Genomic DNA, 26,351 nt, shown 5'->3' with positions numbered 1-26,351 from the left:
AGTTTGAGTGTGAGCACGGTTAAACGTACAAGCCAGGGGCAGCCCTTCATACTTAAAATGGCAATACAAGTATGGGACCTGTTTTCCAGAATGCTTCGGACCTGGGGTTTTCCAGATAATGGATCTTTCCGTAATTTGGATCTTCATACCATAAGTCTAATAGAAAATCCCGTAAACATTAAATAAACCCAATAGGCTGGTTTTGCTTTCAATAAGAATTATTATATATCTTAATTTGGATCAAGTACAAGGTGCTGTTTTAATATAAAAGAGAAAAAGGGAATCATTTTTAAAAATTTGGATTATTTTGATAGAATGGAGTCTATGGGAGACGGGCTTTCCATAATTCAGAGCTTTCTGGATAATAGGTTTTCGGATAACGGATCCAATACCTGTATTGTATTTATTTAGCAGTATCCAGTGACAAATACTACTAGAAAAGTATTCCTTTGACACATTTTTGAATAGTGATGGCGAATCTGACCTGTCTCGCTTTGCCAAAAATTTGTAAAGCCGCCAAATGCATTAAAGTAAATAAGCGTTTTTCGGTGCAACATTTTTATTTACTATGCATTGTAGTCTATGGGTGTTCTTCTCTGAAAAACATTTCACTCATCCCTATTTTTAAGCATCTCATACCTGGGCTAAGAAGCGTAGCTGCACTGCAGTTTTATTATGATGCTTTATTTGCACAGCTATGGGACCCGTTTTCCAGAATGTTTGGGACCTAGTGTTTTCCGGATAAGGTATCATTCTGTAATTTGGATCTCCATACTTTAAGTCTACTAAGAAATCATTTAAAGATTAACTAAACTCAATATTTTCCATGGAGTCTTACAGACTACTGGCATTTGTAGTAGATATGACTTTAAAAGTGTACCATACTCTGACACACAGTAACCAGCTGAATAAATCCCACATTTTAAATTCTATTATAATGTTCTCACAATGATTAGACTATAACTTTAAACCAGAAGAAAACATGATTACCTGAAAATGTTTATTTGAAATAGATATCACCATGACCAAGACTGCACAGATTGCAGTTCATACATGTATATAAAAATAGCTCCAGTATTGTCAGCTTCATTAGGGCAGCCACTCCAATACATTACTCATTGCTGGAGCAGCTGGCTTTAACTAGGATACTAGTGGAAAAACAAAAAGGACTGTTTTTTGGAAAAACACACAATAGAGATTTTTGTTATTTGCAACTGGTTGTAGATTAACAGGGCTCTATATGCCAAAATATATAATACGCAATAAAAACCAGTGTAAAATAAGATACATTTCCCCCTGCAAGTGACTGATATTTTATCTTTGTTTTCGTAGGAAAAAAAAAAAGAACCAAAGGCACTCCTATAATGAAGCCATTTAGAGATGTTTCTCCCCTGCTGTCCTGCATCTGCCTAGGTATGTAAAATGCAAATGAATCTCCCCAGCAAATAATAATTATACTCTACTGTGCAAGCAAACATGTCCTTCCCAAGGGTGAAGGGTGCCACTTATCTTCTTGGGTGTGGGCAGTGCATAAAGGGTAAGACTACACATACGTTTCCGGCACGATCCGACACGCTGCAACAAAACGCCGGCGATAAAATAGCATGCAACGGAAATAAGGCAAGTGAATGCATTGTTGGATGATTGATCCGATGCGACACGACTGTCGGATGCAGACGCAGCAGCTAGGTTTAGACCTACCCTAAATAGAAAGGAAAGAGGCACTGGTGCAACTGGCAGTCAGAGTAAAAAGGGGAAAGTACCAGCATCTAAGAACTGACATTTATAACTGTATGAGTTAAGGGTAGAAATCTGTTTTCAAACAAGCTAAGGTACTTTTAATGGAGGATTAGCAAGAACACATATCTATTTATGTACATAGGAATAGATGTGTATTTTTTCAACACCTAGATTAGTGCTAAAAAAAATTTACATTTCTTTAAAGAAATCATCACTTTCTCTAGAAATAGTGTTCAGTGTGTCAAAAGCCTTAGGCATTTGTGCTTGCTTTAATTGGTCTAATAGCCTTTAATAAAAGTATGTCATTTGTTTTTATTATTGTATTGTGACGGCGTATAGAACCTAGTTAATTCTGTGCATTATGCTTACAAGCTTTGGTACAGCCAATGTTTGCATCTGATCTTGTGCATTTCTAATGATGGTTTCACCCGCATAACTAGTTCACATAGACTGAATTAACAAACGAGATGCACAGAAAGTAGATTCCCATGTTGCAAACAGGTATCGCATGTTCCATTTTAGTTGCCAATAAGATTAGTTGGCATGCACTAGACTAGATGACCTTGTGCTCTATTAAGAGATTGACAGCTTGAAGAATTGTGTTACCCCCTTTCCGCTTTCTTTCCCTTTTTATTCTTTTAGGCAACACAACTAGTGAGTTCTAAGTAAATGCAGTGCATGATGGTTTGAATTAGAGAAGTGGGGTAATAGTAAGTCACATGACGGAGCAGAATGAAATATGTGCTGCTTAAGATACTCATTTTCTTAACAGGGTGGAAACAGATTCTGAATATATTAACATTGTGTGTGTTTGCTGCAGGTTTGACCTTGGTACCTTTTTCCCATAATGAAGCATGCAAATTAAGTATACTGTGAAAACTTATTGCAAGCTTGACAGGCAGCTTTTATGCTGCACTCGGTAGGTAATATAAGAAATACTTACCACAAGTGAGTGTAGAAATATCTGTAGTAGGTTTTATTTGCAGCAACTTTTGTCCAGCTGCATCTGTGTAGTCATCAAGTTCCAATAAGCCTTGCCATTCAGGGAATATAAACAAATACCGATAGGGTAGTCATGTATGGAATTTGTACCTAGGGAAAGTGTCTGTAGCTTCTGCTATGTGCACATAACAATCACAGCCTGCAGCAGGCTATTATCCTCAACAATGGGAGGAGCTGCCAATGAGAAAAGATTCATTGCTAATACAGATTATCTCCATCCAGGTATAGAAAGTCATTTCCTGGTTTTGCTGAACACAGACTTCCCTTTCTTTCCTGTCGGGCATCTACTTTTGAAATTCCCACCCCCTTTGAAGAAACTCAAGAAGAAATAGATAATGCAAGGCATTGGATTTAGCAGATACGAAATAACATGTACATAATTTATTTCCCACAGGGGAAACACACGAACACTGAAATCTGATCACTAAGTACAAGGCATTTTACCCTTTATGTACCGGACACAGTCACTTGTTAGTAAAGCAATGCTGGATTGGTTAATAAATGATTGCAAAACATTAATAAACGTGTGGTGTAAGTGCAGAGTCCCAATAAGCAATTCATTTAAATATAATAAAAAGTACAAGTAAACTTATATATCAGACATATGAATGCTGAAAGAAACAAAACAGTAATGGTTTCTGTCTTCGAGGCAAATACATTGGTTGCAGCAGTTCTTGTTTTCGGTCATTTACTCACTGTATTTACTGGGTCCTTATTGTCGGAAGAGACTTCCTTAGGTTCTTCTTTCATAATCAGAATTGTAAAAAAAAAAAACACAGATAAATAGTGTAAAAAGAGGTTTGTTGCAGCCGAGAAACTTTGATTTGTTAGTGATGAACGTTCTCAAATCAAGTGTCACTTGTGCTTTGGACCAATCACTGAAAATGACACAGATTTGAGTTGCTCTACAGGTGCAAGGGTTGACCCCATGCCTGAGAAAGTGGCTCTATGCCAAGCCTAATTTTAGCAAGGCTTGCGAGGCTTGTAACTAAAAGCGTGACATGATACCAATCCAGCATAAACATTCTTTTGTGGAAGAAACCTAAGTCTCCAGCCCATTACAACTGATTTACACACAATGCAGGGACACAATTTTAATATTTGGACCTCCAGCAGTGCATGTATTCATGAATGTCACTTATACTTGTCTTATAAGAAAATGGGTTACATTTCTAGAATAACTCACCCCTTATAATTAATACATTTTAAAGAAAACACAAAAAAAAGACAAAAATACACAAGTAAAGTGCATTTTATTAGGAAAATGTATTAGTACGTATTGCTGAAAAATGGTTTAAAAAATATTCACAAAGGTTTCAGTATATAAACAGGGTTATACTGGTATGCAGTATGGAATATAAAATGGGTGACCATTAACATACAACTAGAAAAAGTATAGATGCTAAAACAAACACATAAAAAAATAACCATTACAAACTATAATTAAGAACAGTTTTAACATTTCTTGCCTCAAATCTGCAGATTCTTCTTAAATTTATTCTAGTAATTTTTACATGCCAATATCTGGTCCATAATAAACATATCAAATCTTACCAGCCCGAGGCTCAACAAATCAAACCAGTGGAATAATAGGCACATATATGTGCATGGTTGTATTTAAAAATTGCTGTGGCATTATCTTATATGGAAGGTTGTGTTTTTGAACGATTCTTTTCAGGCAAGGTGCTGTGGCATGTCTGCTGACCCTCAAAACATTTGCCACATTAGTAGTAGTGCTGGCAAGCTTATCAAGGGAATTTCTGAGCCAGTCTGAGCTGTCTTTATTTACGTTGAGCCTCACAACCCAACAGACACATGCTAGGTGCAGTTGGTACCTTTATAATGAACCAAAAACCTTTATAGAGATATAATTTGCTGCTGCTGCTTGGACTATTTTCTGCATTTAATTAAGGTATTGTAATCACCCTGTGTCTATTATCAGTTCATTGCCTCTATTGCTTATGACTCTACCAAAGAATTGCAGGGGGAACGAATGAATTTAAAAGCTCCCAAGGTGGACTAACATAAAATCAATCATTGTTATTATATACAATGTATTTCTAGGTAGCTACAGCTTTAAAATTGATCTACTTTGTTCTGACAGGACCACACACACAAATCCTAAAAGGCACCTAGTGAAGATTTCATAACAGCAAATCAGATTGGTCGACTACAAAATCAATATCCAATTCAGAAATTCTACTCGGTACAGTGAGAATATGCACAAAAGCATAAATACCTAAAGGCACTTTAGAACCCAGGAAGCTTGACAATAATGGAGAGGCACTTTTCACATACAGCAGAACATTCAATGGTCCTAATCGGACATTCGTGGAGCAAAAAAAAAAATAACAACATTGATTTAAAAAAAACCAAAAAACTCTTTTGGACATTTTGGGGGCACGAAATCCAGTTGGTGGGGTTGCATGCATCTTGTGAGTATTCAACTGGAATTCCTAATTCACAGATGAAAAACTCGGGAGTGCTTTGCTTTCCGAAGTTGACTTTGGAAAACAAAGCGCTCTCGCCGGCAATTTACATTCAAGCCGGTGGGAGGCAGTTCGGGGAGATTAGTCGCCCCAAAGAAGAGATTTGTCGCTGGGCGACTAATCTCCCCGAATCTGCCTGTGTGCCCTGACCCTGAAGAGTCGGGGGCAGATTTATAATGTGGTGTAAAAAAAAATAATAATAATTCGCCACACATCGCCAGGCATCACTCTGTAAACATTTTTTAACATGCTTATTCTTTGAGCAACTTCCTCCAGAACTCACTTACAAAGGTCTGAAGCAGTGTAAAGTAATCGGCAAATCTGGTGTTTGAATGGCATAAAATTAAACACACCTTGATATTTTCTCCATTAATTTTACACCAATTTTTCAGCGAATTTAGTTTTATACGGCATAATTAATAGGCCCCTAAATGTTCTAACAATATGTCTTTGGAACACATATGCTGCTTAGGCATATGACACATAGAGAAATTCTCAGGCATTTAACTCCCTGTGTTTTTATATGTAGAAAATATGGCTAGCAAAATAGGTAACAGCCTTTCCATACCTCAGAGCAACAGCACTGGTATTTTCTTAGGCAGCTGTCACAGAAATTGTCTAGTGTCTAGCCAGGGCTTCTTATTTAACACAACAGGTTGGGAAAAAATGGCAATTTCTCATGTTTCATGCCAAAGGGTGAACTTTCATTTTCACCCTTTGATAAATATGCCTTTAAAAATCCCATAGAAATGAATGGAGAGTGGCGGTATTTCACTCTAGCTGACTGTGGTGATCTCTTACTTCAATTTTTGATAAATATACCCCATAGACATATGGAAAACTGCCATATATATGCCTTGCATATATATGCCTTAAGGCAGCACTTCAGTAAAGCACTGTATTACAACATATTGAGTACAAAGTTTGCACAACAGTTTTGACAAAAAGAAAAATGAAGAGATTTGAAATGAAAGGTTATAATGCAAATGTTTGAGGTTAAGGGTCAAAACATGGTTCTTCTAACCACAATCATTTTTGGTACTCATAAGATATCTTCACAAATGTGCAAAGGTTTTTAAAATTACAATTTGAAGAAGCTGTGTTAGACGAAAACAATTGTGCAGTGGTGGTATTTAAAATAGGATTTAACCCTTTAAGCAATGCAAATCTGAGGTCTGTGACAGGGCTACTAAATGGATATGAAGGTAGTTTTAATCTTTAAAGGACAATTAGGGATGTACCACATGTTGAATTTGGTTTTGGATTTGTCCAAAGTCTGGCCAAATCAAACCCCAAACCTAAATATCACTCAACGTTATAAACAGTAGAAATGAAGGTGATAATCACTGGGAGGGGTAATTTTTTTGTCACCCTATTTTGCAATTGTATTTACCTCGAATGCTCCCTGGGTGAGAATATGCACAGTGCACAAATTCTACTGCAATTATAATTACTGGGATATTCCTAACAAATTGTTCCCCTCACAATGATTTTAACTTGCACTGTCCTTTAAGTACATTAAACTAAAACTCAGCACCACTTACCTGGAACCACCCAACCAGTAGCTAAAAAATGTTCCCCCTAAAATAATATCTCGTTTATTTCCTTTTGTTTGGGCAACATATTGGTGATTAAAATAGTGAAGACAATTATTACTCTTTTTGCAGTTAATATGGGTCATGTCACCCCCTTCACTTTCCATCAGTGGTTGTATGCTACTTGCAGAAAACATACTGTATTAACCGAATAACAGACATACACAGATATGCCAGCACAAAGGGGCTTTTACCCATTATCAATTTAACTGGGCATAAAAAATCTTTATACTTGTAGTTGACAAACTGAATTGAAACCATTCTACCCCTTTAAGGCATTAAACTTAGAAAAGATTAGCAGAGGTTTCAATGGTGAATCAAATATTCAATAAAATATACATCACAAAAAAGTTAAATTAAAGATTGCACATTTACCATCTTATTTCCATTAGTGCCATAGCTAGCTTAACCTTTCAGAAAAAGTGGAGTCCTTAGTATAATATATTAAATGTAATTGTTCCGGTGCTTGTGGGCTGCATTGCCTTTAGAAGCCGATATTCATTAGCTCCCCTGTGTTTTCAGTCAAAGTTGGTTTCAAGTACAACAATTAAACAGTCCTGCTGACAGGTGAGCCAAGCCCGTTTACAGTTGTTCGAACAGTCTGTTTTACTGGGTGGAGAAATAAGGTATCCAACAGATGGTTTGGTGGATATTTCCATTGAAGGGATGACTTGAATGGGGAGTCTTCTGAGTCCCGTATATGTGCTTATGTTAGTGTTGTAGCCAAGATGATTGCAATGATCAACAGTAAGATGACTACACAGATTATTATAATGATGAGTTTCTGCCAGGAGAGAGGGTAAATATTAATATACATAATAGAAAAATTAAAAATCATCATAGTTGCAGTCACTAGGATGGGTACACATCAAATTTAATTCCATACCTCCCAACATTTTGGAAAACTAAAAGACAAAAAGATTTGCTCTGCAGAGCAAATTGTTTTGACCATGCCCTCTAATTACCATGTTCATTTTACAAAATTTGGCAGGTTATGAAAGTTTGAACACATTTGTGGTTTTTATGTGTTATTACAGTTATGCTAATGAAGGTGAATTTCCCTTTAAGCTGCAAGTCAGTTTCCCCAAGAGACCTCCTTATCTTAAATTGTTACAAAAGTATTTAAGTATTTATTAAGTTATAAATTATGTTGGTAAATCTTTTACTGGCTGTTCAGTGCAGGAGGTCAAAGAGAAAGTCAGGACATTTCAGTAACAAACTGTGAGCTGTCAAAATCAGGACAGTCCCACGAAAAAGGGGACAGTTGGGAGGTATGTAATTCAATGGTAATGTCAAATTTCAGGTTTTAATAAAAGTGTGAGGGAATTGTAAGAACCTGCATATGACCACGCAAGACATGCATATAATCAAGTAGTGCCATGCTAGACTAGTGTGAACAAAATACAGATGCAGATCTATAGCACCTCTCCCAAGTTATTCTTCCTGAATAAATGTAAAATAGAATACAATTGGTTTTGAAAATAATGTTGGGATCCAGCTAAACAAACTATAAAATATATACCGGTACTGGAAGATACTAATGCTTGTACTTTTACCAATAATTGAATTAGCCACAGGACAGCAAGACACATTCTAGCATTAGCATCATTGTATCTCCAACTTTTCCAACCAAGGTTGAGTTGGCGGAACAAGAATTTGAAACCATTTAAAATATAAGATATATATAAGAGATGTATTAAATATCAATGACAATTTGGGTACATTCCTGTAACTATACCAGTTTCACTTCCAATAAGGTCAGATATGTGCTTTATATGTGCTTCCGGACTGGCTAATTTGGTGCACAGGAGCAGATGTTAACAGATTAAGAATGGCCATTCACAGTAATAAACCATTAAAGGATTTCCATTTACACCCTGTCTCTGCAGCTGCCAACCCACTTTTGTGTTCTATGCAGTTTCCCTACAGGCCCAAACATCTGAAGCTGCCATCAACCACATGTTCCAAACTTCCCAATAGTATCTTATGTAACTGTGTGTGTAAACTCCATGTAAATTCAATCCTTAGGCACCAGTACATAAGCGCTTACAAAGACAGTGGTCTGGTGGAGTGGAAGACTAAAAGGAAAACCTAGGCCAGGTTAAATGTTTAGATGAAAGAGCTAAGGTGCATGGAGACTTTATGTTGAGATACTGATCATGTAAAAACTTCTGAAGTTTAGCCAAGCCTCATTATAACGCAAAGACATTGCCAAACATCAGTACTCTACTGATGGCAGCACTTAGTGAGGTTGAAACATGTCGGGCCACAACCCTTGACATTTGCCAGAAATGAATACAAACTGAGCACCTGCAGGTTCAATTGAATAGAATTTCATAACAAAAACAGTCCAGGGGTGAGGTCAGTTAAACAGAATGGTAAATGGCATATTTTCCCTGTATTAAGCAAGAAGTTGTATAAAAATGTTTGGATATAATAGATATTTGAGAGAAGAATTTATTTTGGTGGACTGTTATTGCAATAAAGCTGTAAATGGCAGCAAATTCTTTGACTTTCAACTGAAAGTTGTGTTAGCTGAGCATGAAAGTGAAGACTAAAGAAGTGTATTGAGAGCAAATAACACCAATGTAATAACACCAAATAAGCAATGAGGCGATCTGTGTTTAGTTTTTTTAGGAAGGTTTATGGCTAAAGGTCTCTTATAATAATTTAAAAGCAAATTAATAGGTTATTTACTTACTGTCGCATTGGCAGACGTGCACATACAATGGATATATTCCAACTTTTATTTAAGGCCAACTGACAACCCAACAATCAAGGCAATTAAGCCAATCAGCACCAGCAATAAAAAGGCAGCAATCCATTTTTTTCTGTTAACAAAAACTGTGTTTGTTAAACAAGCTTAATCAGATTTTTTTAAACATTAATTTGTAATATGCTCAACCCAATACATAACACAAAAACAATGATGTCATAAGAAAGGAAATTCATGCATGTGGTTAAAAAAATAAAATAATAGCACTTAGTGGATATTAAAATTAGCTTCAAAATTAAGGGCAAAATACGGTATATTTTCTAAGAGTCATGTTTACGCCCACATTAAATTTATATGACAATTCTGCTCCTTGTAACAACCAGGTGCATAATAAAATGGACTAAAAGTACAACACTTTTCTGCCCCATACTAAATGGACTATTCACAGTTTCATATTAAATTCAGTTCCTGTTGAAGAGATGTATATATCCTCTATAAAGGGTTTTTTTTCATAAAGTTAGACATTTCATTTCCATAGATAGATAGACCAAGTTCTTTCTTACTGGGAACGTAGAAAGAAAAATGGTAGACAGCTTTTTTTTTTATAGGATATACTTTTTAAGGATCTACACTATTAAAACCTTTGGAATGACAATGGATAATTTTAGCTTCAATGTTTCAAATAAGCAAATCAGACTCAAGCCACAATGGTCTTTTCATATTACCCGCCGGGATCTGCTCTGGTATTTTACTGCTTTTTTTGTTTCTTCTTTGGCATGTTCAGTGTACTCAGCAGCATTTTCAACGTTCTTCTCTATGCTGTTTATCATTTCACCCTAGATGAAAAAATAAATAAATTCATGCTCAATTTATTCATGCCTTACCAAGTAGCAGTTCTTTAGTTAGTTAAAGCGACTATTCCTGATAAACCTGGATAAAACAGAATACAATTAGAGAAAGGAATAGCTTGTTTTACACAGGTATAAAGAGGGAAGAAGGAAGCTGGGAAGATCACCTGACCTACAAAAGGCAAACAGTGTTGAAGGGTAGAAATACTACCACAATAGGAGTATGTTTTTGACAAATGAGGGTTGATGTCATGACAGGTTACAGGACAACCAAACATAACATTTTGCAAAATAATAGTCTGACAATGCTTACATTCAAAGACATGACATGTCTCAGTACAATTTAACAAGCATCTAATAGAGAGGTATTATCTATGTTAAAATATATACATTTCTATACATCTTCTGGGGTACTAAATGGTAGGCAGTCAAGAAGTTGCTTCAAATGGTTTGATTCAACATAATTAATTTTTGAAGCCGCTGAAAATGATACTTGAGGCAGCAGTCAAGCAAAGGGCAATATTACTAGCTGCTGAGACACAACAACTACAGTTAGTATGCAAGATTATATACTGTATATTCATTTAGTTATTGTTTTCTTGAGGGCAACTAAAATGAATTACTGCATATTCCACTGGAATGAACATGCATAGTAAATGAGATGATGTAGCTTGTGCTGTTACCGGTGTTCCGTCCATCGGAAGGTAAATTCAGCAGCAAATGGCAAAAGTATTAAACCGTTTATTAATGTTTATGTTTTCAAATCTATACAGTTTTGACAATATTATATATTTTGTAGATAGAAATGAAATTAGCAATAAAACAGGCTTCCAGGAAAAATTACTTAACAGAACAATAACAGCTCAATTTTTGGAGTGTAAAGCTAAATATGCATATACAGAATTGCACAATATGGTTACATTTTGTGTCCTTCCCTGTCCTCCTTCACAATATGTGGATAGTGATACTGTGACACCTTATTGGTATTCACCCATGAGTCCTTTAAGTAAATCACCATCACGCCACTCTAGTAACGATGGGCATCCTAGTGATGCACAAAATTAAAGTGGGTAGAAATGCAATGTCCTCAAATGTGAACCCCAATCTGTGTTCATCCCCTTGGCTCTTAAGGCACTAATCCACTTACAATACCCAATGGCTCCCTTAGTATTGATGCAGCTTTGATATTTATTTGTATTGATCTGACAACAAAGAATGAAATGATCATGCAAAGCTGATGCCATTAGCCAGGCAGCATTGAAGAATGAGGGCAATAGAACTGACAGCACTAAGAAGTTGAAGAGAAATACAAAATAAGCCAAACCCCTATAATTTGTATGCCGGAGTCCCTATGGTAGGTTAGGATAAGTAGGATAGATGGGAAATCTATCCTACTATAAGCTTTCACTTCTCTTTGCAGTAAGACTTCACTTTTCTTTGCAGTAATTAAACATTAAACATTTTTGTACAAAATGCCAACTTGAGGAGTGAAAAGTTAAGGCTGCACCTAAAGAAGCCCATTATGATATGTTTACCTGTGATTCCACCAATGTTGCTATATCAATAAACATGTCATGTAGTTCTCGTATGCTGGACTCAAGCTTTATGATGTCTCTGTGACGGGATTCAATTTCATTTAGTGCTTGCTTGGTGATTTGAGAATCTGAAATGATCTAAAAAAAAAAATAAAAAAAACAAAAAAAAAAAAACGCATAGCAGATGAAGCCTTTCCATTTACTGCTGAATCAATAACCAGAAAATGATGCACAATTACTTATATCTGATGTAAAGATAGAAGGGTTCCCACTCTCCAGCATTACTTCCAGTACATCATCTGTGGTTGTTTTTCCAGCTAGAAATTTCAAAAATGTATGGAGAGTACAAGTTGGAAAATTGTTGAAAAGTTTGAAAATACTAGAGATTTTTCCAGCTATGTGTATTTCAAAAATGTTCAATTAAAATTATTTATTTCAATATGACCATGTCTTGTTGCTTATCCCTATATAATAGTGTAATAAGGCTTCCTAATCGGGCCTGTTTAAGGATGCAGCTAAAAATGCTGTATGGTTCATGGAGTCACTGCAACCAGCAACCAAAAACCTCTGTTTTTTGCTTATTTTTCTTTCCAGGCCCTCTACTATCCACCTTTCTTTCTGATATTAAACTGACTCCAGGTTGCTTGGGTAATTAAAAATCTAGCACTCAGATACATTTAAATCCAAGATGCTGCTGAAAAAAAACCCAACAAATTAAAAAATATAAAGACCAGATGGAATTTGTCTGCTGCTGTTTAGGTCATACTAAAATGCAACTTTAATGGGAACAAGCACTTTTACAAAATGTTTTCAGCTTTGTATATAAGCAAGGTTAAAAAAAAATGTAAGGGTCATCTACTCTGAAGCTTCACAAATATGTCCCATAATAAAGAACAAAAAATGCTTGAGAGTCTTACTTATTTCTAGCTGTCGCTGTATTCACCCTTTACTGCGTTCTCGAAATTGGACTTGGGTTTCATTGTACTCAGTCATTACTTCTCCAAATTTTCTGGACAATACTGTATGCTGTAGGGAAAATAAAAGATATAGAATGAAAAAAACTGTGTCCATCAAACCTCACAATCACAGAAATACCCATGCCTGGGTGTATGAAATGTGGCATTGCAGAAAGAAAGTGTGGCAGCATAATTTCATACTGATAGATGTGCTTTGGTTTTTTGGTAACTTCGTTGGAATATCTTGGCCTGTCTCACTTATAGTTGCATGCTTGGATCCCTTATGAGATATCTTCCAATACAGGGGCTATTGAAATAGGACTACGCACAAAAACAAACAGGGGTTTCTCCTGTAATGTAATAAGACCCTTTACTTTACTGGCCTCCCTTCATACTCGTTATCAAAGAGTTAAACATATATGGGCAAGTTCCACGTGTGTGATGGCAAATTTGTAGCAGCTGCAATTCTGGCTAATTCTGCCCCATTTACCTCTTGTTGTATGCTGATCAATCACATCAAATGAAAGAGAGACATTATTTTGTCTCATAGATGATCTTTATAACTTCTGAGAGAACAGGTAAAATATAGTTACCTGAGTTTTTCGTATTCGTAAATCTGTTGGCACTCTCATCATGATTAATTGTTTGTGCAATAGCTAAAAATAAAGAGATCCACAATATAATGTAAAAGAAAAACTGAACTTTTGTTCAAAATTTATGTAAATTATAGAAATATGTTTAGGTGAAACGGTAACCGTTTCCAAAGAGAAACGTGCAAACATTTTAATTGGTATCATATTAAATTCTCTATGCTACACCTAATTTTTTTCTAAAAAAGTTGTTGCACTCATTTCAGGCCTTACAGGCTGCAAAGTTAACGCATCATCAACTTGAGGGGTTATTTATCAAAGTCCAATTTTATCTCAACATTTTCTGCTACAAATTCCATTCAAACCCGCTCGGTTTTCGCTTATTTATTATTACATTCTCCTGAAAATTTCCTTTGAGGGAAAAAAAATCAGATTTTCACGATTTTTTCACCCGAAAACTCAGATTCCTTATCCTTTTTTTCGCGGGGTATTGCAAAAGTCATGGACGAGACTAAGTTCAAGAAGAAAAAATCTTCTCCATATTAAAATCTATTTTTCCCATTAAACTTCAATAGTCTTTTCATGTGATAAACCTTTTTCTCACTCAATTGAATCTGGCCTAATGTCAATCAGGATTAAAAGAAGATAGCAGTGCCTGGCCAAGACGGCATACAAATTCTGCATATGTGTTGCTGATGTGGATTGGGAGATTTGAGAAAATTTGCGGGCCGTAAAGTAAAAAGAGAGCGGACTTGGGTAGGCTACAAATGGGGTATGTGCCCAGCACCCCACATACCCCCATACCACTGCACCCTAGGCACATGCCTCTTCTGCCTGCCCCTAGTTCTGGCCCTGGAAGATAGTCTGTGTGAACTCTTGTCTATTTGATGCATTAATTTTATATTAATTTAGAACTTTATATTAGTTCTGTGTACTCTATATAAGTAAAACAAAAATCAATTATGGGGTAGCTGCTGTCTATACAGCGAGTACTGTGCACAGGTCCAGTTAAACCACAGTAAATATCAAAGACATGCACAGTTTCTCGCTTAAAAACATTTATTGGTGCATATATACCACAAAAAATGACATATCAATGTTCAAATCACACACACCACGAAGCAGTGTCTCCCCCCCAGTCTGCCTACCTGTTGTTAACCACACCCTCCTGACGCGTTTCGCGCTATTGGGCGCTTCATCAGCTGATGAAGCGCCCAATAGCGCGAAACGCGTCAGGAGGGTGTGGTTAACAACAGGTAGGCAGACTGGGGGGGAGACACTGCTTCGTGGTGTGTGTGATTTGAACATTGATATGTCATTTTTTGTGGTATATATGCACCAATAAATGTTTTTAAGCGAGAAACTGTGCATGTCTTTGATATTTACTCTATATAAGTGAACAGCTTTTTATTTAAAATAAAAATGTATTGCACATAACAGAGATAGAAGATAGCACTTGACCTTACACTTTAATTTGGTTCTGACTTTATTGGCAATGTTCTTGATTTCTTGATTAAGTTTTTCAAGGTCTTCCTTTGTTTCTATATAAAGAAAAATTACAGTTTTACAATATATAACGTCTCAGTTCAGATTACAGTAGATCACAGCCATGTTCAGAATCCAATATAAAGGTTGCAAAAATACAACAGGAGCAAAAAGAGGGGTTTTTATCTTTAGAGAATTGCATACAAAAATATTTTTGAAGTGTACTGGATACTTGATTCACTACAGCACAGTAAATTAAAAGGGAACTATAGTGAAAACTGAATATAAGCTTCCTCACACTGAGATAAGAAACCTTCTAAATACAATCAAATATTCTGCATAGTTTCGGAAATAATCAAGTTTATGTTCACTATTCCTCTCTCATCATCTGTTTCTCTTCATTTTGTCTTCTTGCAGCAGTTGGATGTCAGATATTCATTGACAGTTAGATCCAATATATCTTATAATTCATCACTGCAATATACAGTACAGCTTTCTGGTACGGTTCTGCTACTCCTATTGAGACCAGAGAAAGAGTTGTTCCTGCAGAGCACCTGCATTTACAGTACAGGTATGGGATCTGTTATCTGGAAACCCGTTATCCAGAAAGCTCTGAATTACAGAATGTTAATCTCCCATAGACTCCATTTTATCCCAATAATCTTATTTTTTAAAAATGATTCCCCTTTTCTCAGTAATAATAAAACAGTACCTTGTACTTAATTTAAACAGATATAATCCTTATTGCAAGTAAAACCAGACAATTGGGTTTATTTAATGTTTATATGATTTTCTAGTAGACTTAAGGTATGAAGATTCAAAATACAGAAAGATCTGTTATCCGTAACACCCTAGGTCCTGAGCATTCTGGATAACAAGTCCCATACCTGTTTCATCTCTCTCATGATTGTATTTAAAGGGGAAGGAAACCTCGTCGGCGCTAACCCCCCTCCCCCGCTCCCGTGTATTGCCCCCCCTCCCCCTTCCAAAGGAGGAAGAAGATCGCGTGGAAGAAGATGTCGCCTGTGAACTCCCTGGACTGGACCTGCGCAGAAGGGTAAGTAACAAGTTAGCGGCATTTGCCCAGTGGGAGGGGTAGGCCAGGGGGGTGGAGGGAGGGGGGGTGGGGGGTTAGCGCCGAGGAGGTTTCCTTCCCCTTTAAACACCCCACATTTGAAAACACAGGTGCTAGGCAAGGATAATAGTGCAACTACATGTAAGTATTTTTTTTTGCTCTCCCATAACTTTAAGAGCCTGCCATACTAATTCTGATTTTCTGATTTACTGCTTGGAAATATATTGCATTCTCCAATAGTTGCATGCTCCCTGCAACTGTATGAGAAATTCTGCAAAAAGCAATACTAACCCCTGCACCACCACCGATTAAAAATTGCACATTGCGAAAATATCATCTCAAATAGTTAACAGTTTGACAGCATTTAGAATACTGTATTTGCATTTTCGTAGTTCAGTTAAAAATATCCCAAAATACAATTAACAGTATACAGTCAAGAGATTTGCAGTTCGAGACCCAGTGGAATGGATAATTCCTGCTTCAGCAGTTTGTGCCAGACAAAGGAAAAGCAAGAAAAGCGATTCTGCAGACTAAACCAGCTTAGTGATTAAGCTCATTTATCACAATCAGGAATCAGCCGTGTAAGGGGTTAGAAATGTAAAATTTATCACAACAAAGTGTAATGCACATTAGTCCTCAAACTCTCAAACCACAAGAGGGCATTATTCAAGTATGGGAAATAGAAAAGTGATAATCTAGATAAAACAAGGAAAGATTAAAAGAAACATATTGTATGACAAAAATGTGCCAGCGCATTATACGCTTTTAAATATAGAAAGAAAGTTGTGAAAAAAGGTATAGGATCCCTTATCCGGAAACCCGATATCCAGAAAGCTCCGAATTAGGGAATGGCTGTCTCCGATAGACTCCATTTTATCCAAATAATCCAAATTTTTAAAAATGATTTCCTTTTTCTCTGTTATAATAAAACAGTAGCATTACTTGATCCCAACTAAGATATAATTAATCCTTATTGGAAGCAATACCAGCCTATTGGGTTTATTTAATGTTTAAATGAATTTCTAGTAGACTTAAGGCATGAAGACCCAAATTACAGAAAGATCCGTTATCCCCAGGTTCCAAACATTCTAACTCAAATAGTCCCACTTATCTGTTCCATTTGTGCTGCCTCCTTTCCAGGCTGTGCAGGGGAGCTGGCGGCACTCTGCACACTACACTACACTATAGGATAAGGACCAATCAGCAGCTAGGGTGACCTGATAGGGAACTGAAGCCTGTCTTTTCTTGTGTGACTGCAGGGTTGTTACTGGCAATCCTCCTTCCTACTGTGATAGTTAGGAAAGGCCCACCCTCATTTGAATTGGGGAAATTAATGTAGCAGATCTATAGGAATCCCAAGGGGCCATTTTTAGAGATAATATTTATTTTTAGCACAACGTAAAACCAATGCTATGTATGATATATTATTGTCTACAATATTGGGGAGGAACTGAACGGACACTTTTAACAACCAATGGCTGACACTTACTGTACATATAGTAAAGGGGTTGTTCACCTTTGAGTTAACTTTTAGTATGATGTAGAGAGTGACATTCTGAAACAATCTGTAGAAGTGTTGTGTATTTACCCATTATAAATATATAGCTGACAGCACTTTACAGTGATATTCCCATTCCCATTAGTGTCTGCTCCCTTGGAGCTAGGGACCCAACAGGTTCCCACTGTATAAAACCGTGGAGTAGCTACAGATGTTTTGCCCATTTGAAGCAGAAAAGCTAACATTCAGCATAGAACCTTTACTTTGGGCAAGTGTGGGTGCAGTTGTACACCCCCCCCATAAATACACTACTAGTGTGGGTTGAAAATGGAGAATGGAGTAATTGTGAGAACAAGCAAACTTAATGGAGACAGTGTCCTAGTCAGCGGTACTTATGTTTTTTTACTACCTATGCCAGTTTCCGGGAACTTTTTGCAGCTTTTTCTTCTTACATGAATACTAGTACTACTATACTACTTTCTATATATGACACTTTTTGGATGATAAACCAATGTGTAAAAATAGAACATTAATTTCCTTGCAATTAGTTGTAAGATACCTGGAGAGTTTATCTTTTAAAATGACAACAAGGAATAGTGACATTGATGGGAAATGAGGGAAACTACAACAGATCTTGAACAACTGCCAATGTTGATGCAACTTGATGAAAAACATAATTTTGCAATAACCTTTACAAATATTTCTTCTGTGCAGACAGCTAGAGATCAAATGCTTTCAGGTGTAATGGAAGAGTTTCCAATGCACCTTATTCATTATGAAATCTAAATCAAGAGTTCTCCCTCGTTCATACACTCGAGTCTTGGATCTATATGAAATCCCAAAGAACCATGAGAAGCTGAGACAGCATACAGCACAAGACTCAGTGTCATAGCCCCAGTGGAATAAACACATTAAGCAAATACAGCAAGTGAAATCTCCAAACCAACAAGCAACCAACAGTTAGATGCTTCTCTTGGTAGGTTATGTAGATTTCCAAAATCAGAAGTTCAGTTTCAAACTTGCCTGCAAATGACATGAACTTAATTTCGCTAGCAGAAAAGTTACAATGTGGCAGTGTCAGATTATGTTTTTGGGTTTTATTTAAATAAAAGAGCTTAAAGGGATACTGTCATGGGAAAAAAAATTTTTTTCAAAATGAATCCGTTAATAGTGCTGCTCCAGCAGAATTCTGCATTGAAATCCATTTCTCAAAAGAGCAAACAGATTTTTCTATATTCAATTTTGAAATCTGACATGGGGCTAGACATTTTGTCCATTTCCCAGCTGCCCCATGTCATGTGACTTGTGCCTGCACTTCAGGAGAGAAATGCTTTCTGGCAGGCTGTTGTTTTTCCTTCTCAATGTAACTGAATGTGTCCCAGTGGGACATGGGTTTTTACTATTGAGTGTTGTTCTTAGATCTACCAGGCAGCTGTTATCTTGTGTTAGTGAGCTGTTATCTGGTTACCTTCCCATTGTTCTTTTGTTTGGCTGCTGGGGGGGGGGAAAGGGAGGGGGTGATATCAGTCCAACTTGCAGTACAGCAGTAAAGAGTGATTGAAGTTTATCATAGCACAAGTTACATGACATGGGGCAGCTGGGAAATTGACAAAATGTCTAGCCCCATGTCAGATTTCAAAATTGAATATAAAAAAATCTGTTTGCTCTTTTGAGAAATGGATTTCAGTGCAGAATTCTGCTGGAGCAGCACTATTAACTGATTCATTTTGGAAAAAAAAAAATTTCCCATGACAGTATCCCTTTAAGAAAAGTATAAGCTACAAAAATGTGTAATTTTGCTATCCATTCCAAAAACACTGAAAAAACAATTAAGGCAAAGCACCATTTTTTTTGCCCATAACGCACATAGCCACCTCAGCTTTGTGCCTGTGTACTGAATATATCATTAAGGGGCAAATTCGAATTGAAAAAGACCAACCAAAATTAAGTGGGTTTTTTTTTGGAGGAATAGGTCAGTTTTCGTTTGAAATTTTTTTCACATTCGAATCAAATTTAGACTATTCCCTAGTCGAAGAACACAAAAAATAGTTTGAAATTCGAATTTTTTTCATTTGAAAATTCACCTCGACCTTTGATTTATCTGCCCCTAAGAGTTGTTAATCTCTGGAGAGGAGGCACATGAGCATTTCTTGGCAGCCTCTACCCTTGTGTACCATTCAGGACATGCAGTGGAGCCTTGTATATAACATTTGTGCAGGATGAATGTTAAAGACAGGGCTCCCCTGTGCCTGCGAGCTTTGAATTCTGTGCTAGATTGTAATGTAATGTGGTACAAGGCCAGAGTGGGACCAGGTGGGCGGGACACCGGGAAATAACCCAGTCGGACCAGGCTCCTGGAGGTCGGGAGGGGGCCCCCGGGGACAGACAGGAGGGTCCTTTGTGTGCAGCCCTGGTGGGCCCCCAAGGCTCCAGTCCGACCCTGTACAAGGCTCTCATTATTTTATTTAAACCACTTCGACCAAACTCCAATCCACATTTTTACCTTATTTACCAATTAATGAACTCGAAAAACTCTGGTGTGGGAAAACAAATCGTACGTTTTTTTTGGATTTGATGCCAAAAATTCAAGACTTTTTCGGATTTAGGTACAAAACCCAGAAGAATCATGATATCCTTTAATTGTAAAAGGGACACCTGCCATTGACTTCTACATAACCTCAACAGGTTTGAGATGGAGTACTTTTTTTATTAGTACTTTTAGCAGCCCCTCAGTATAATAAAATTTGTAAAATTCAGGGGGGGGGGGGGTTTTCCCATAAAATAATTGTGTTTCCCCCCTTTAAAATTTCAACCAGAAAAAAAACTTGGATTTTACTAAATAACCCCCATTGGGTAGCAATTTGTGTCCCTGCCCATATTAATGAATCCAGTGAGTAGGACATATAAAGCCAAAACTGTGTGGGGAGGGGGGGCGACGACACATACAGTACTAGAAGAGCTGTATTTAGGTCCAGTCCTGTCCTAGGCACTGAACCTCAGCTCTCACCCTTCATTGACCAGAACATATACAGAGAGCCCTATTGTCCAGACAATTTGCAGCAGCGATCAGTGCCCTACATTCACCTCCAGATTTAGCCGCAAGTATCTGAGCAAATGTGGGGTTTTTCTGTACACATTTTTTTTTAAGTTACAAAAATGGCAGGATGACAATTTTTTGTATGCTTCTTTGATTTACCATATAGATACATGAGGGCCTCTGGCCCCCTCCCCCAAGGAATGTATCCTTGAATAAAAGCAGTCTCTGCTGTGATTGGTGAATGCTCAGGACAGCAGGGTTGTCTGCACAAGTGGTGATCACTGAGGGAACAGGGAAAGACCATGTAAAACTGAACTATGCTGTTACCACTGCTCTGCCAGAGATCGACCATGGCATAAAAGCACACTGATCCCATCAGCTTTTTCTAAATACAGAATGCTAGGACTGGGGGTTTTCTGGATAACATATCCTTCTGTAACAGTATACTTTGCCGACTAAAAAATAATTCACATTAAATAAACTCAGCAGGATCATTTTGCCTTATTATATTTAGGTTAATAAAACTATTTTATGATCACAGATAAAAAGGAAATACGTTTTAAAATTTTGAATTATCTTATTAAAATGGAGTCTATGAGAAATGTCCTTCCCATAACACTGAGCTTTCTGGATAACAGGCGTCTGGATAAGGGATCCCATACCTGTATAAGCATTTTCTTGGGTCAGGAGCAATTTTAGCACAACAGGAGTCATTTTAGAAGTATGAGGATCTACGAGCCTATTCAAATGTCACTACCACTGCAAGTGAGCCACAAGGTTTCAAGAATCATTGCTAAAGCAAGCACTACAGAGTTACACCAATCTACCAGAATGTGTTTCTCTGCATTCAATTAATGACAGATATATCAGAGATAATTAGAAAAAAAGGATTATAGATCAAATGTATAGATCAAATGTAATAAAGTTTATTTAGAGATTAAAGGACAAGGAAAGTTAAACTAAAGAAGTAGGCTGGAAATGTTGTACATTATGTTCTGGGCTTCTGTACAAGCCCAATGCAACCAAAGCCCTTTAGCAGAAGTTCTGTGTCTCCAAAGATGCCCCAGTAGCTTCCCATCTTCTTTTCTGCAGATTCACTGCCCATGCTCTGTGCCAGGGTCGGACTGGGGGGCCCGTGGCCCACCGGGACTAAAGTCCAGGGCCCCCTCGACCCCCCTGCCTCCCTACTGTGACCCACTGAACACGCTTGCGCGAAGGCGCTGCTCGGCGCGCCTGCGTGTAGGCGCCGCTTCTCACTGAAAGGTGCCGCGCGCATGCGCAAATGGCGCTGCGCGGCGCATAGAAAAACATTTTTTTCTTTAAAGTATGATCGGGACGGGGGACTGGCCCGGCGGGGGCCCATTAGGGGTCGGGGCCCACCGGGTTTTTTCCCGGTTTCCCGCCGGGCCAGTCCGACACTGCTCTGTGCTGTTGTCACTTACTGAGCTTAGGGACCCACTCACAATATACAGTACACATAGAATAGAAATGTCACAATATAAGGCTGACTAGCATCAGAATTTAATAATCAGCCCTGTAGCACAAGCTTATATTACAGACTAACCATTTTCTGCTTGATAATTTACGACGACCCTAAGCTTAGCTTCTCAACAGCTGCTCAGAGCCCACTGAGCATGTGAGTGTCACAGACACTTTTCAAGATGGTGATCCCAAGTTTGAAGTCCTGGATCATTGCTGCTATTGAGAAGCTAAAAATTTAGGCTGGTGCAATAAGTTCAGTATATAAAACATGGCATTTTTAGCTTTATTAATTTTTAGGGTTTAGTTCTCCTTTAAAGAAAGTTCCATTATCTGCTGCTAAATGTGTTGCAGGATATTATAATTAATACATGAACAAATTAATAATTCATGTATGTAAGCCTTGGTTTACAGAAGTTTCAAAATAAAAGGTAAAAAATGAGACATTGATTAAATAGTTTGATGAACACAAATACTGTAGCTCTCCTCGTTACAGGAAGAATATACCTTAGAGTTCATTTTTTCCTCCATTTTAAGCAATATTACTGCATTAAGAGTTGGCTAAAGAAAATGTCAGCAGGCAGTGTCGGACTGGCCCACCGGGATACCAGGAAAACTCCTGGTGGGCCCAGGGGTCAGTGGGCCTCTAGCTTCTAACCATTTGTCCTATTTCATTGTCATTCCCTATTTCTTTATGCAAACAAAGAGGCTTAATAATGGAAGAATATAGTATGTAGAGAAAAGAAACTAGGAGAATAAAAAGGTTGAGTGAGGAAAGGAGGCACAGTAGTTTGGAAAGTGGGCCCTAAGCCTAAGATTTTCTGGTGGGCCCCTGGCATCCCAGTCCTACACTGTCAGCAGGATTTTTGCAACTTCCTCTCCATAAACACAAGAGCAAAGACTAGTCGGCAAGCTTAAAAATAACAGAGCCCAAAACTGATAACTTAACATTTATCACATAATAATAGTAATATTGATATTAAAATGAAAATAATGAAATACTATATTATAATTTTTTTGTTGTGTGGCATCAGATGATTTTCCTTTGTACATTTGAGCATTGAATGTAATTCAGTGGAAAGACTCACTTGAGAATATAATGACTCACTTATATTATTATATTCCCACGACTTACTTACAAATATATAGTGAATAAAGTACCCCCTCTTGTAAAATATAAGGCTATTATAAGTTACCGAGGAGTTTCATGACCCTATAAAAACACGAGGCCGAAGGCCGAGTGTTTTTATACAGGTCATGGAACTCCGAGGTAACTTCTAATATCCTCATATTTTACAACTGGGGGTACTTTATTTATTATAATACACAAATTTTAGTGAGTCATGTGACAGAAATTACATCACTACTCACCGTTTATAACTGATGACATCACTACTCACCGTTTATAAGGATATAATTTACAAGATATTCATGGCTTTTGTGTATTATAATGATATATACAGTACCTCTTTTTATGTCCCCTAAGGATACAGTTTAGAATAAACCATACAGTTTGCTGTTCTTATACATAGAATAGCACATAGAACATGAGTATATAATCCATACGGAGAAGAGGTAGCACTAATCTGCTTGATGGGGATTGCCAATAAAAATTGCAGATTTGGACCTTTTGGACAATGTTTGTGGCCCCCTGACATCTCTGCAAGGACCGCATTGGCTTGTTGTTTTGGTCCATGCTCCAGCAGCCTGCATTTTCCATCACTATGATAGTAAATCAGGGAAGGTTGGGCAAATCAGGGAACGATCATTCAGTGACCTCTCCAAATGAGCAACCAGCGTTGTGCTAGATCATTTAAAACAATCACCCATTAGTAATAAGAATACATTCAGCATATAATGAGTAGTGGCGTAACTAGATGTTATTGGGCCCCATAGCAAATGCATTTTAGGGCCCTCTAAATATCCAGAGATTGTCCTGCTTTACCAATATATACAGTATATTTAAATGGCTCATTAATTAGAGTCTTATTGAGCCCCTTATAACTCCTCGGCCCCCCTGCAGCTGCAGGGTCTGCTTCCTCTGTAGTTACTCAGCTGATATAGAGAGATCCAGCAAGATTCTGAATACTAACAGCAGCAGATACAGTTATCTTTCAGTCATCTGAAGCTTCCACAATCTATGTCTATATTGTAAACATTTCCAGCAGTGCAACGGTTCAGTTATTAACACTGTGCTACAGTGTAACAAAGATAGACATGCAGTGAATCATATCTCAAGGAAACAGCAATTGATATTGATATTAAATGGGTTGTTCCCCTTTTAAATAACTAATTGTTTTCAGATAGATCACCAGAAATAACAACTTTTTCCAACAACTTTCTATTTTCTATGTGTGACCGTTATTCTAATATTGAAGTATAAAGTGTCATTTTTCACCTTCTAAAGCAGCTTTGGGGGGGTCGCCGACCCTGTAAACTGTTCTAAATTGATACATTTAATTGATACATTTCTTATCTTTGTCCCTGCTGAGCAGAATCTCTGGGTTTCATCACAGGCAGCTGTTAGACTTGATACAATAGTTGCTAATACTACAGAGATGCTGCTGAGAAATGTATTAACTAAATGTTGCAAAATTGTAACAGTTTAGAGTCTGCACCTGAATTACCGAGTTGCCAGACTCAAACACCAGACACAAGGACATTCAACTTTAAACTTAGATTTTGGAAAAACGGTAAAAAATAAATAATGGAGAATAATTGAAAAAAGTCTTTATTTCTGGTGAACTATCTGAAAACAACTGAACTGAAAAAAATGTTTGGAAGGTGAACAACCCCTTTAAAACTATGAAAATTCTGCTACTGGCAGACAACTACAATGATCTCATAGCACCGCTGCCATACCCAATGATATACATAGCATAGTTATTTATACAGACGTCACATCTATGTTAATGGACATAAATACCTGTAATGCATTCCAGGCTTATATCAGTATATAAAATATATGCAAAGCGGTAATTAGGCTGAGAGACATGTAGCAAAAGGCTCAGCTGTTGTGTAAACAGCCACTACATGGGGCAAAAATACAAAGAACAAAGGTTGTACACAGTAGATTGGAAGAATGGAAATGCAGGAGAAAAGCATCAGAAAAGGGGAAATGTGATTAGAAGTTGAGGCCTCTAAGTACTGGTTAAGTATTAATAGGAATGAAGAAGTTATGCATATGGAAACATGCAGGTTCAAACATTATCCATTTCAGTGATAGGGACTCTAAAAATTTTCTTTTCAAAATATTAATATACATTACCTGTAGGTCATGTTGATCGTTTTTCACTGATAGTTCTGCTTTTGTAAGTAATTGTTACTTGAATTTCCTAAACCTGACTGTTTTGCCAACCTGAATGTCCCATCTCAGTCTGTCAGTTAGAGTTTCTAATACTAAAGGACTCCTGCTGCACAAATATGGCAGCCCCCTCATACAGGAACAGGGTAGTAAGAAAGGTAATGTAAAAGCATTAGGGAAATACTTTTATGGCAAAATTATACACAGAGGGCTTTATGCTAGCATGTGTCAGATGCACGTGTGTTTGAGAGCACTACACTCATTTACAAGGTTATGTCAATTGTTTTGCTGAGTGAGAGTGGAAGAAGTGAGAGCAAATTCCTATTGTCCTCACTTGTTTTTGAACTGGTACCTCTATTGTCCTGGAGGCACACATATGTAATAAACCTGCATACAATAAGTATACTCTGTTAATAAATGGATTATTTTATTAAAATATATTTAATCTCATATAATGAGGGGTAACGATTACTTACAGCTTTCATTTCTAAAATCCAAAGCTTATAGAGACTTTACATCATAATTTCAATATGCAGTATGTTGCATATCAGTTAATTTGGCCTATACATGGAAAAAGTTGGCTAGCCCTACAAATAAAAAAATTCCATACAGAATATTATATTGTGCCGGGTCACTTTTGACTTTTCCCCACCCCTCGAACTGGATGTGCTAATAGGTGAGTTAAGGGATTGTCTGAGAGGTCCAGGCATGTAGCCTTCCTTACATATTAGAAACATTTTTAATTTTGCACAGCCTATCTATTTAGCCATTTTTTATTTTTACACTGAACTATTGCTTTAAGGTCTTCTGCACCACTGGCTGCCCACCTACAAGACGCAGATTGACTGTTATCCAACAATGCAAAGTGGTAACAGCTCTCCTGAACAGCCTGGAAAGTGGAAGTAGAATGGCTTGGTGATGCTAGTAAGGATTTTGAATGAAATTTCATTACAGTATAAGGGATATATTCACATACAAAACAAACCAACCATGCATGGTCAC

The 26,351-nt window shown here is 37.2% G+C and overlaps 1 pseudogene; it reads right to left on the bottom strand.

Moving 5' to 3' along the window:
* Window positions 1–6,020: 6,020 nt before the first annotated feature.
* The window catches only part of LOC108705194, a 37,670-nt pseudogene continuing 17,339 nt past the window's right edge, over window positions 6,021–26,351 (bottom strand).

The sequence above is a fragment of the Xenopus laevis genome, chromosome 1S (assembly GCF_017654675.1).
Source record: "Xenopus laevis strain J_2021 chromosome 1S, Xenopus_laevis_v10.1, whole genome shotgun sequence".
NCBI classification, from domain to species: Eukaryota; Metazoa; Chordata; class Amphibia; order Anura; family Pipidae; genus Xenopus; species Xenopus laevis.
The sequence above is the reverse complement of the archived record's forward strand: the minus strand, read 5'-3'. Positions and strand labels throughout refer to the sequence as shown.